The following is an 11,403-nucleotide window of genomic DNA, read 5'->3' on the forward strand; positions in this document are numbered from 1 at the left end:
TCTCTTAACACAGGAATAATTAAAATACTTGTTTACTTGTTTTGTTTACTATATTTTTAACTAATTACATGATTGTAAATGTATTCTCTAGTTTTGTTAATTGAGGTTAAATCTAATTGAGGGAAATCCACAACCTCTTCCTCATACATTTATGGCTTATTTTTGGAACCTCTGTTGCAAAATAGAGATGCTGCAGTATTTGTCATAAAATTAAGACCACGAGGTGGAAAAATCGGTGGAGCTGTGACAAAAGTTTTTTGCGTTACTTCGTTCCAATCCTATTTCAACTTTCATTCTTCAGAAGCTGATTAGACATACATACATAGCGAACACGTTACAATGAAGTAGAGAAATTTGAAGAGACAACACGAAGCCGGTTATTTCTCAAAATACAATGTTTATATACCAAAAAGATTTTATAACATTTTTCTGACATAATTTAAATATATACTTTAACCATGTAACACAAGCCTTCTGTAGTTTTTTCACTCTTATTATCTTTTATACATCCAACCACGTGCTTTCACATACCAACTTTCTCACCTATATATATATATATATATATATATATATATATATAATATTAATAGTGATGGTATGACAACAAAGAAATGAATGAGATCTCGATATTATGTAAATTGAGGAATTTATCTGTAGTATAATATGTGACAATTATTCAGTTGCCATAATAAAACTCCGAGTTTCGGATGTCGGGGCGGAAATCTGCTCCGGCATCTCGTCAGTTATCAAAGCAATCAAAAAATACTGAGCATTTTTAGTTTCTTACTTTTTTACTTTCTCCCCTTAGGTTTTCCCCCCTTATTTAATGGTCATTCTAATAGCTCTTCAGTCTTAATAACGGTCAATTACATAGTAATTTTCCTTTGTTTAACTGTCATTTTCATAGCATTTTTTGATTGCCTTCATAACTGACGAGATGGTGGAGCAGATTCCTGCCCCAACATCCGAAACGGAGTTTTATTATGGTAACCGAATAATTGCCACATATTATATTACATATATATATATATATATATATATATATATATATATATATATATATATATATATATATATATATATATATACATATATAATATACATGCATATATATATATATATTTATTTATTTATTTATATTTATATATACATATATACACGCGCATCTTTTATCTTTTACTTGTTTCAGTCATTAGAGTGCGACCGTGCCGGGGCACCGCCTTGAAGAATATTTTAGTTCAATGAATCTTGACCCCCAATGCTTATTTTTAGGCCTGGTATTAATTCCCTTTTTGACGAATCGCTAGGTTTCACGTAAACAAACCAACACTGGTTGTAAAGCGGTGATGGGAAAAAACATTGGCACAAACAGGCACACATACACACATGATGGGTTTCTGTCAGTTTCCTTCTACCAAATCCACTCACAGAACTTTGGTCGACTTGTGGTGATAGCAGAAGACACTTGCTCAAGGTGCCGCAGAATGGGACTGAACCCAGAATCATGTGGTTGGAAAGGAAACTTATTATTACACATGCACGCCTGCGCCTATACATATATACACACATATATACATATATATATATATATATTTTATTTATATATATATATATATATATATATATATATATATATACATATATAAACATAAATACATATACACACACACACACACACACACACACACACACGCACACACACACACACACACATATATATATATATATATATATATATATACACACACATATATTTATGTATATATATATATATATATATATATATATATATATATATATATATATATATATATATATATATATATATATATATATATATATATATATTTGTGGCAAGTATCACACGATTAAATTTAATGTTTAATACCTGCTGCTACATATTCCGTCTCTGCTACATTAATCTATGCTAAGACGATCTTCAATGCTGCATAAATTATAGTTTCCACTTTAATTATATAAAGCATCTCTACCCTACCCCACCAGTTTACAGGTTTATTACCCGAATGTCATAAGCAATTACGTTTTATCCATGTCACATTCTTATCCAAATATTTTATCTCACAAAAGATATCTTATAAAGGAGGTAGAAAAAAAAATTTAATATTATTATTAACATATTTTCCTTATTTATTATTTCGTGGGGTAGGATCGATAATGTCTAACAGGAAAGGAGACAAAAGGAAAAAAGAAAGGAAAGCGGGAAGAATGTAATGTTGAACAAATTATAAATAACTCCATCAGATATAACAAACATGCTAAGTAACATAAATATGAACTATATTAATATAATGTAGAAAATCGAAATAAATTCTACGGTAACGAAACAAAGAAAGAAGAGAAGCTGCACTAATTTTCACATTAAATATTAAAATAATTGAATTGTTGCATATTGTTTGTGTACTTTATGACATGGAATCGTTGTTATAATATTTGGTAATGTTTAGTCTGGAGTTAGTGAGACTAAGTGTTGCTAGGAATTATTATTTAGCTACAAGCGAACAACGAAGACTCTTTCTCTCTCTCGACTTCATTACTCTGATTTTATATGTGAGATGTTTAGTTTGTTTTTGCATTTGTTAAATTGTTATAGTCACATAAATAAAAAACACACATACACATACACACACACACGCTCGCGTGCGCGCACACACAGGCGCACACACACGCGCACATATACACACACACGCGCGCATACACAGATACATGCTCACACACATGCACGCACATAATCACACACACACACATCTGCACACACATACACGCTCACACACACACACGCACACATGCACGCATATACATACATACACACACACACGCGCGCACGCACGCACACGCGCACATATACAAACACACGCGCACACACACACACATGCACACACACATCTGCACACACATACACGCATACACACTCACACACACACACGTGCACACACACACACTCACAAACACACGCACACGCACGAACACGCACACACACGAACACGCACACACACAAACACACACGCATGCACAAAAACATACACAAACACATACACAAACACACACACACACGTACACATACACACACAAGCGCACACACTCGCACACACACAGTTCCTTGTTCTTTTACTGTTATTTTCGCCAGTTTTCTAAGAAGCTGGAAGCAAGACAGAAACCGATGTTTTGATGAAAGCAACAACAGCAACAACAAGAAACAGAAAGACAACAACCTCAGTAAATAACCTAATAAATAATTGAAAACGCTCAGAAAGGAAGCTTTTAAACGTTCCTTCCTTTGAAATTGTTTAATTCCTTTCCCACTGGCAGCGATTCTAAGTAGCAGCAGCAGCAACAGTAGTAATATTATTCGTGGTATTAGTATCTTTTTTCTTTTACTTGTTTCAGGCATTTCACTACGGCCATGCTGGAGCACCGATTTGAAGAATTTTCTAGTCGAATCAATTGACTCCACTATTGATTTTCTTTTTCTAAGCCACGTACGTATTCCATAGTATTTTTTTAAGCCGAACCGCTTGGATACGGCGACGTTAACACACCAATCCCGGTTGTCAAGTGGTGGTAGAAGGCAAACACAGACAAATAGACTCCCCATATATATATATATATATATATATATATATATATATATATATATATATATATATATATATATATATATATATATATATAAAACTAAATATATTATTACTATTATTAATAAATAATAACAACAATAATATAAGTAGCCAGCAAGTATTTTGTTCGTCCCTCGATTTCCGTCAGCCTGTCGTATTTTCAACGAACTGGTTGTTTATTTGAATAATTTTCAATTCTGATACTTCGTGTACCCTCAATTATAATTAGTATATATATATATATATATATATATATATATATATATATATATATATATATATATATATATACATAAATATATATATATCGAAGTGTACAATATTATATATCGATTACGGGCGATCTTACCAATCGTTTCGCACTGAGGGTTCAACAGAGTATTAGGCAACAGTGCGGTTATGTAACCCTGCGCTCTTCAGAGATAGCCGTTTTGGAATGGAATGTGGCGACTGCTCTTTATTGTTGGAGGTGAACAGACATATCCGGTTTGTGGTTGCTGTGAAAAAGACGATGAAACGAACCGAGCAAGGGTTAAGTTAAGAGTTATATCCTTTGGTACCAAAAACACAATCTTCGGAGGTGTTGCAAGTCGGCGAGAGTTTTCTGGAAAAGAGTTTATGGGAAATGCGTGCTTGTTCTTGTAGAAATGGAATATGTGTATCGGTACTATATGTATAGTCTTTGCGGGAGGCAGAGAGGCATACACATTTGAGTTCGTCAGCATGTTTTCTTTTATATTTTTGTTAAATTCTTGGGGTATTTATGTATGCACGCAGTGTGTGTAGGGGTACAGTATGGTTTACATCGGGGTGTGGGTGGGGTGCAAAATGGTCTTTTGGGTAGATATATACATGAATATATATATATATATATATATATATATATATATATATATATATATATATATATATATATATATATAAATAAATATATACGACGGACTTCTTTCCGTTTCCGTCTACCAAATCCTCTCACAAGGATTTGGTCGGCCCGAGGCTATAATAGAAGATATATTTGCCAAACCGGAAAGAAAGTCTGTAGAAGGAGATGCAAAGGTACCAAAGATCAACTATTGATAGACAAAATGGCAATGCAAAATTGTAAACGGACAACAAATCAGGGAATGGCCTGGATTGACTATCGTAAAGCTTATGATATGATTCCACATTCATGGATCACGGAATACTTAGATCTGTTTAAAACTGCCAGGAATGTAACGTGTTTCTTGAAGAGAAGTATGGTGGGATGGAAAACTGAACTGACATCTTCTGGGTATCAGAAGAGGGATTTTCCAGGGTGACAGCCTACCTCCATTGCTTTCCGCTCTCTCCATGAGACTCCTGACCTTGGTTCTCAGGAAAATGAACTTGGGGTACCAACCAAAGGAAAAATCTCAAAATATCAACCACCTCCTCTTCATGGATGATTTGAAACTGTATGGCAAGGATGAGACACAAGTGAGTTCCTTGGTGAACACGGTCCACTGTTTTACTACTGACATTAGAATGGAATTTGGACTTAAGAAGCGCAGAGTAATCTGCTTAAAAAGAGCCAAGGTACAATCCCTAACAGGGATAGAATTACCGAATAGAGACTTGATTAAGGAAATTGAAGGATACAAATATATTGGTGTACTAGAGTTCAACGAGATAATGGAAAAGGAAATGAAAGAGCCACAGAGGATGGAGTAATTCCGAAGACTGAGGTTAGTGTTGTGCTCGAAATTGACAGAGAAATGAAGAAAATGGATACCAAGACAAGAAGAATGTTGACGGTACACAGAGACTTTCACATTAAGAGTGACACCGATAGGCTGTACTTGTCCAGATGAAAGGGTGGGAGAGGTTTGGTTAGTTTCCAGGACTGTATTGCAGCAGAGGAAAACAGCTCAGGATGGTATATAAAAAATGCCGTTGAGCCACTGTTGAAACACATGAAGAAGGCCGACATCATTAGAACTGAAAATTGTGTAACGAAAGAAAAATTTAAACAAGAAATGAACAAAGAAGAAAAAGCATGGAAGGAAAAGAAAACGTATGGTCAGTTTGCAAGAGATGTGAACGTTAAGACAGATACAAAGGACTAGTGGATCTGGATGAGGAGAAGTGGTCCGAAGGTAGAGACAGAAGCACTCATATGCGCAGCTCAGGAACAAGCGTTAAGGACCAATTATGTGAAGTGCAGAATTGACACTACTAGCGATAGCAACAAACTGAAAGCACTACCGATAGCAACAAGAGAGCAAGAATGTGTGGTGAGAGGGGTGAAACAGGATGGAACATCGTTAGCGCATGCCCAAAATTGGCACAGCGTGAATACAAAAGACGCCATGACAATGTGGCAAGAATGATCCATTGCGAGCTCTGTAGTGGGATGGGCGACTCAACCAGACGAAAATTCTAAGTGGGCCCCCACCTGCAAGGTCATGTACCGTTTATCGTGATATGAAATACCCATATCGCACACATATGGTTGTGATGCATGTGTCTGGTGTGCCCTTATCAGACGGGTAGTCATGATGGATATATTGGGCTTCGAATAGTTTACCCCAATGTCACTGTTCTCTCAATCAATGATGATAATAATAATAATAATAATAATAATAATAATAATAATAATAATAATAATAATAATAATAATAATAATAATATAGACCTATAACCTGTCTCCCTACGATCTACAAAGCCTTTACTGCAATAATATCGCAGAGAGTGAGTAAACACCTGGAAAATAACAACCTGTTTCCAGAAGAGCAGAAGGGATGCTGCAAGGGCTCATACGGCTGTAAAGATCAATTATTGATCAATAAAGCCATAACTGAAGACAGCCGCAGAAAGAAGAAAGGCATCAGTATGGCCTGGGTGGACTACCAAAAGGCTTTCGACAGTGTTCCCCACACGTGGATTCTGGAAACACTAGCCATAAACAAGGTGGCACCAATTATCATAAAATACATAGAGCACTCAATGAACAAATGGCAGACAGTGCTACAGCTCCAAACAAAAGAGGGACTTGTGAAAACGAAAGCCATCCCCATTAGAAGAGGAATATTCCAGGGAGACACGCTCTCTCCACTCCTGTTCTGCCTGGCACTCACACCTTTAACAGAATTGCTAAATAGAACTGGATGCGGTTACAAATGCTATGGAAAAACAGTCAGCCACCTTCTATATATGGATGACCTAAAATTATATGCAAAAAACGACAAAGAGCTAGAAACACTACTACAGACAGTACACGGCTTTACCAAGGAAATAGAAATGAAATTCGGATTAGAAAAATGTGCCAAAGCAACCCTGAAAAGAGGAAAATTAGTTAAAAGTAGCAATATAACACTAGATAAAGCCAATGAAATAAGAGAACTAGACGAAAGCCAACCATATAAGTATTTAGGAGTCAATGAACTAGATAGGATACAACATACACAAATGAAAGAAAAAATAAAGAAAGAGTACTATAGACGAGTTAGATCACTACTAAAAACAGAGCTCAATGCTAAAAACAAGATAATGGGTATCAACACTTTAGCTGTCCCAGTTATAAGCTACAGCTACAACATCCTTAACTGGACACTAAACGAACTATGTAAAATAGACAGGAAAACAAGAAAAATAATGACAGGATATAGGATGCACCACCCAAAATCTGACATAGAAAGGCTATATATACAACGCACAGAAGGTGGCAGGGGTCTTATACAGCTAGAAAACTATTATAAAATAACCACCATAGGACTGCAAAAATACCTACTCCAGAAGCAAGGGAAACTAATACAAATAGCCACAAAACACGAGCAAAACAAAAAACTGTTTTCAGTATTTAAGGAAGCTGACAAATACAAACAAGAAATCAATCTACCTAACAAATACGAAGAAGAAGAAGAAGAAGAAACAACAAAAGCTATAAAACAAATGAAATCCAAACTAAAACTAGAACAGCAACGGACCATGATAAAACGATGGCAAGAAAAGCCCCTACATGGTAAATACTGGGCTAAACTAAATGCGAAAGAAATAGACAGAGAAAAATCCCAGCAATGGCTGAGAAGCTCAGGACTCAAAGCAGAGACTGAAGGATTTTTAATTGCTGCACAAGACCAAAGCCTCCCCACCAGAAATTACCAAAAACACACAATGAAAAGAAATATAACAAGTAACTGTAGAATATGTGGAGATCGACAAGAAACAATAAATCATATTATCTCTGGCTGCCCAGTCCTGGCTAAGAAGGAATATATTCACAGACACGACAGAGCTGGGACCTATATACACTGGAAGCTATGCCAACATTATGGAATAGCAACAGAAAAAAGATGGTATAAACACACGCCAGAAAAGGTCACAGAAAACGAGAAAGCAACCATACTCTGGGATATGCCAATACACACAGATAGAGAAATTAAGGCAAATAGACCAGATATAGTTGTCAAAGATCATGAAGGAAAAAAATGCCTTCTAATTGATGTTTCAATACCAGCAGATGACAACGTTTCTCTAAAAGAAATGGAAAAACTTTCAAAATACAAAGACCTGGAAATAGAGATAACTCGAATGTGGAATCTAAAAACAGAAACAATTCCTATCATAGTAGGTGCCTTAGGTATAATAAAAAAATATTCAGACAAATACATAACAAAAACACCAGGACTTACAAATATATATAACATACAGAAAATTGCACTACTGGGTACTGCACACATTCTACGCAAAACACTTTCAATACAGTAAACATAAGAGCACCACAGCAAACCACAGCACATACCCAAGGCGCACAGAGCTGCGCTCGGTAGTGAAGTGAAAGCACGTTATAAAAATAAAACTACTGAATAATAATAATAATAATAATAATAATAATAATAATAATAATAATAAAGATGGTATAAACACACGCCAGAAAAGGTCACAGAAAACGAGAAAGCAACCATACTCTGGGATATGCCAATACACACAGATAGAGAAATTAAGGCAAATAGACCAGATATAGTTGTCAAAGATCATGTAGAAAAAAATGCTTTCTAATTGATGTATCAATACCAGCAGATGACAACGTTTCTCTAAAAGAAATGGAAAAACTTTCAAAATACAAAGACCTGGAAATAGAGATAACTCGAATGTGGAATCTGAAAACAGAAACAATTCCTATCATAGTAGGTGCCTTAGGGATAATAAAAAAATATTCAGACAAATACATAACAAAAACACAAGGACTTACAAATATATATAACATACAGAAAATTGCACTACTGGGTACTGCACACATTCTACGCAAAACACTTTCAATACAGTAAACATAAGAACACCACAGCAAACCACAGCACATACCCAAGGCGCACAGAGTTGCGCTCGGTAGTGAAGTGAAAGCACGTTATAAAAATAAAACTACTGAACAATAATAATAATAACAGTAACAATAATATTGATGATGATGATGATGTTAATGATGACGATAGGGTTACAGAGAAAGAAAGAAATGTAGAGTATGAAAGAAGCATCTTTTCAAATAGGAAAGGAATGGAGAGAATAAGTCTCTTACACGCACACACACACACACACACAATGTACACACACATGCAAAATGTGAACGCATAAACATACAAACATATATATATATATATATATATATATATATATATATATATATATATATATATATATATATATATATATATATATATATATATATATATATATATATACACATATATGTATGCATGTATATGTGTGTGTGCTTGGATTTTTGTTTGTGTGTTTGTGTGTGTATGTATGTATATATATGTATCTATATATATATGCCCACATCTATTTTTGCAAGGAAATAAGATACTATATAAAAACGCACAATAATTTGAACCATATAAAACGAAAGTTTCGTGGCTATGTTAATCTAGGGCACTCCACGACCTAGTTCGCTTAACCATTCCTTAAATGTTGTTGTGAGAATGCAATAGTAGTTGAAATTTCGAAACATTCACCGCTGAAAAACACATACCTTGAGGGTGTTCTCTTTTAAGTTCGGTGTAAACCTTTAATTTTAATTTTATCAATAATCGGTCTTTTACATGTTTATACTTTGAACCTGTTCTTGTTTCATTCTTACTTCTTTGGAAACCCGCAGTGTCACAAATGCGTAGTTTGGTCTATTAAGAATGGTGAATCTTAGTTCATATATGTTCTCTTAATTTTGTTTGTTATTTTCAAGAGGAGAGATTTCGTTGTTGTTTGTAAGAAATTGTTCCTCGTCAATTTTATGTTGAGTTTTCTTTTTCTGTGATTATTTTTCTCTGTTCTCTTTCGTATATTCATTAACTGTTTGTGTATTTTTATCTGTAATTATTTTCTCTTCTTCATCGATCGTTTGCTGTGTAGTGTTGTAAATTGGCTCACTTAGGGGACGATGTGTTTGCTCATCTATGTATAATATTGAGAATAAAGTTAATACACTTACAATATACAATGTTTTTCCTGGTGATGCCCTGAAAACTGGAGTTTGTTCTTTTGTTGTTGACGGTGATTACTGTTATTTTAGGTTTCTTATTCTTGCTTATATTTCCAGTTCTTCCGGAAATTCGGCTCTAAAATGTGTTTACTCAGACATATATAGCAACTAGACTTTCTGACTTATTAATCTCATTTTCTTCGTTTCAGCGCTCCTACCGGCCGCAATTTCTGTATGGCACTGTGGCTTCCGGGTATCGTTAGGACTTGCAACATCCATTTTGACGGCATCTGACCACAGGTTATCTTTTACTAATCCAGATTTATTCCTTCATCAATCCTGCGATAAAAACGTCTCGATTATTCTAGAATGTACGTTCTTTCCGGTATTTGTTATGGTCTCCCTTGTTATTGCCTCTCTGAGGCACAAATGTATAGTTAGGGATGTGTCTGATAATTTCAACTTGTGATTTGAATGAGTCTTCTACTTTAAATGTACAGCTGATAGTGTCAGAATTTTTGTCTTTTTCAGTTATTGTTGTACTATTTGACATAAGCAAAACTTTAATCCTATTTTGCCTTTTCGTAAGCAGAGATATAATTTTTGTCTTTGCTTTTCACTGGATTATCTCCTTTTGTAAAGAAATGCCGCTGGATTTTATGAAATTATCCAACCTACATTTTAGATCTAATTGTAAGAGATCTAAAAATTCTGTACATTCATTTTGTATTAAAGGAAGATCTTCTTTCACACTTCTGCTGTACAATTTGGCACAAATTGAAAGATTGTAAGGAGGGAAATTGCAAAACGAAAGCACAAGAATAAGACTAGAAAAACCATATAGAATAAGCGATAAAGGGTGTGTTGTGATGTTGGAAGACTTGAAACGAAGAGTTGTAGCAATCGAAGCAAAACTGGAAAGATATGACAGTAGAAAAAAACAATTCAAGCAGAACAGATTGTTTGAAGCTATTTAGAAAAAATGCCTGAAGAACTAGATGGGCAATTATATCTAACATTGATACCAGATGTAGACGAAAGCAAAGCATTCTGGGGAGGAATCAAGGGGCCAACCTGTAAAGCAAAATGATGATGCGCAGTGGCAGCACGAACTCCAAGATATGTTAAGAAATATACAAGGTCAAGGCAACATAAAAATAACTACAGAAATGATAAAAAGACAGTTAAGGAAAATCCCAAATTGGAAGAGCCCAGAGACGGATGGTGTCCAAGGTTATTGGATGAAGAAGCCGAGAGGGCTCCATGAAAGGATAGCGCAACAGTTAGATGAGTGCTTGCATGAAGGCGCAGTATCCAAAGGGAAAGACATTG

The 11,403-nt window shown here is 34.9% G+C and overlaps 1 long non-coding RNA gene across 1 annotated transcript in view; it reads left to right on the plus strand.

Annotated features, from left to right (window-relative positions):
• The window catches only part of LOC149135378 (uncharacterized), a 12,460-nt gene extending 1,912 nt beyond the window's left edge, over positions 1-10,548 (plus strand). Inside the window, exons 2-3 of the long non-coding RNA XR_016242133.1 lie at positions 3,406-3,497; positions 10,281-10,548. This is a non-coding gene — a long non-coding RNA (uncharacterized LOC149135378). The remainder of the gene's footprint in view (positions 1-3,405; positions 3,498-10,280) is intronic.
• The last annotated feature ends 855 nt before the right edge of the window (positions 10,549-11,403 follow it).

The sequence above is a fragment of the Octopus bimaculoides genome, chromosome 6 (assembly GCF_046866305.1).
Source record: "Octopus bimaculoides isolate indiv1 chromosome 6, ASM4686630v1, whole genome shotgun sequence".
Classification (NCBI taxonomy): domain Eukaryota; kingdom Metazoa; phylum Mollusca; class Cephalopoda; order Octopoda; family Octopodidae; genus Octopus; species Octopus bimaculoides.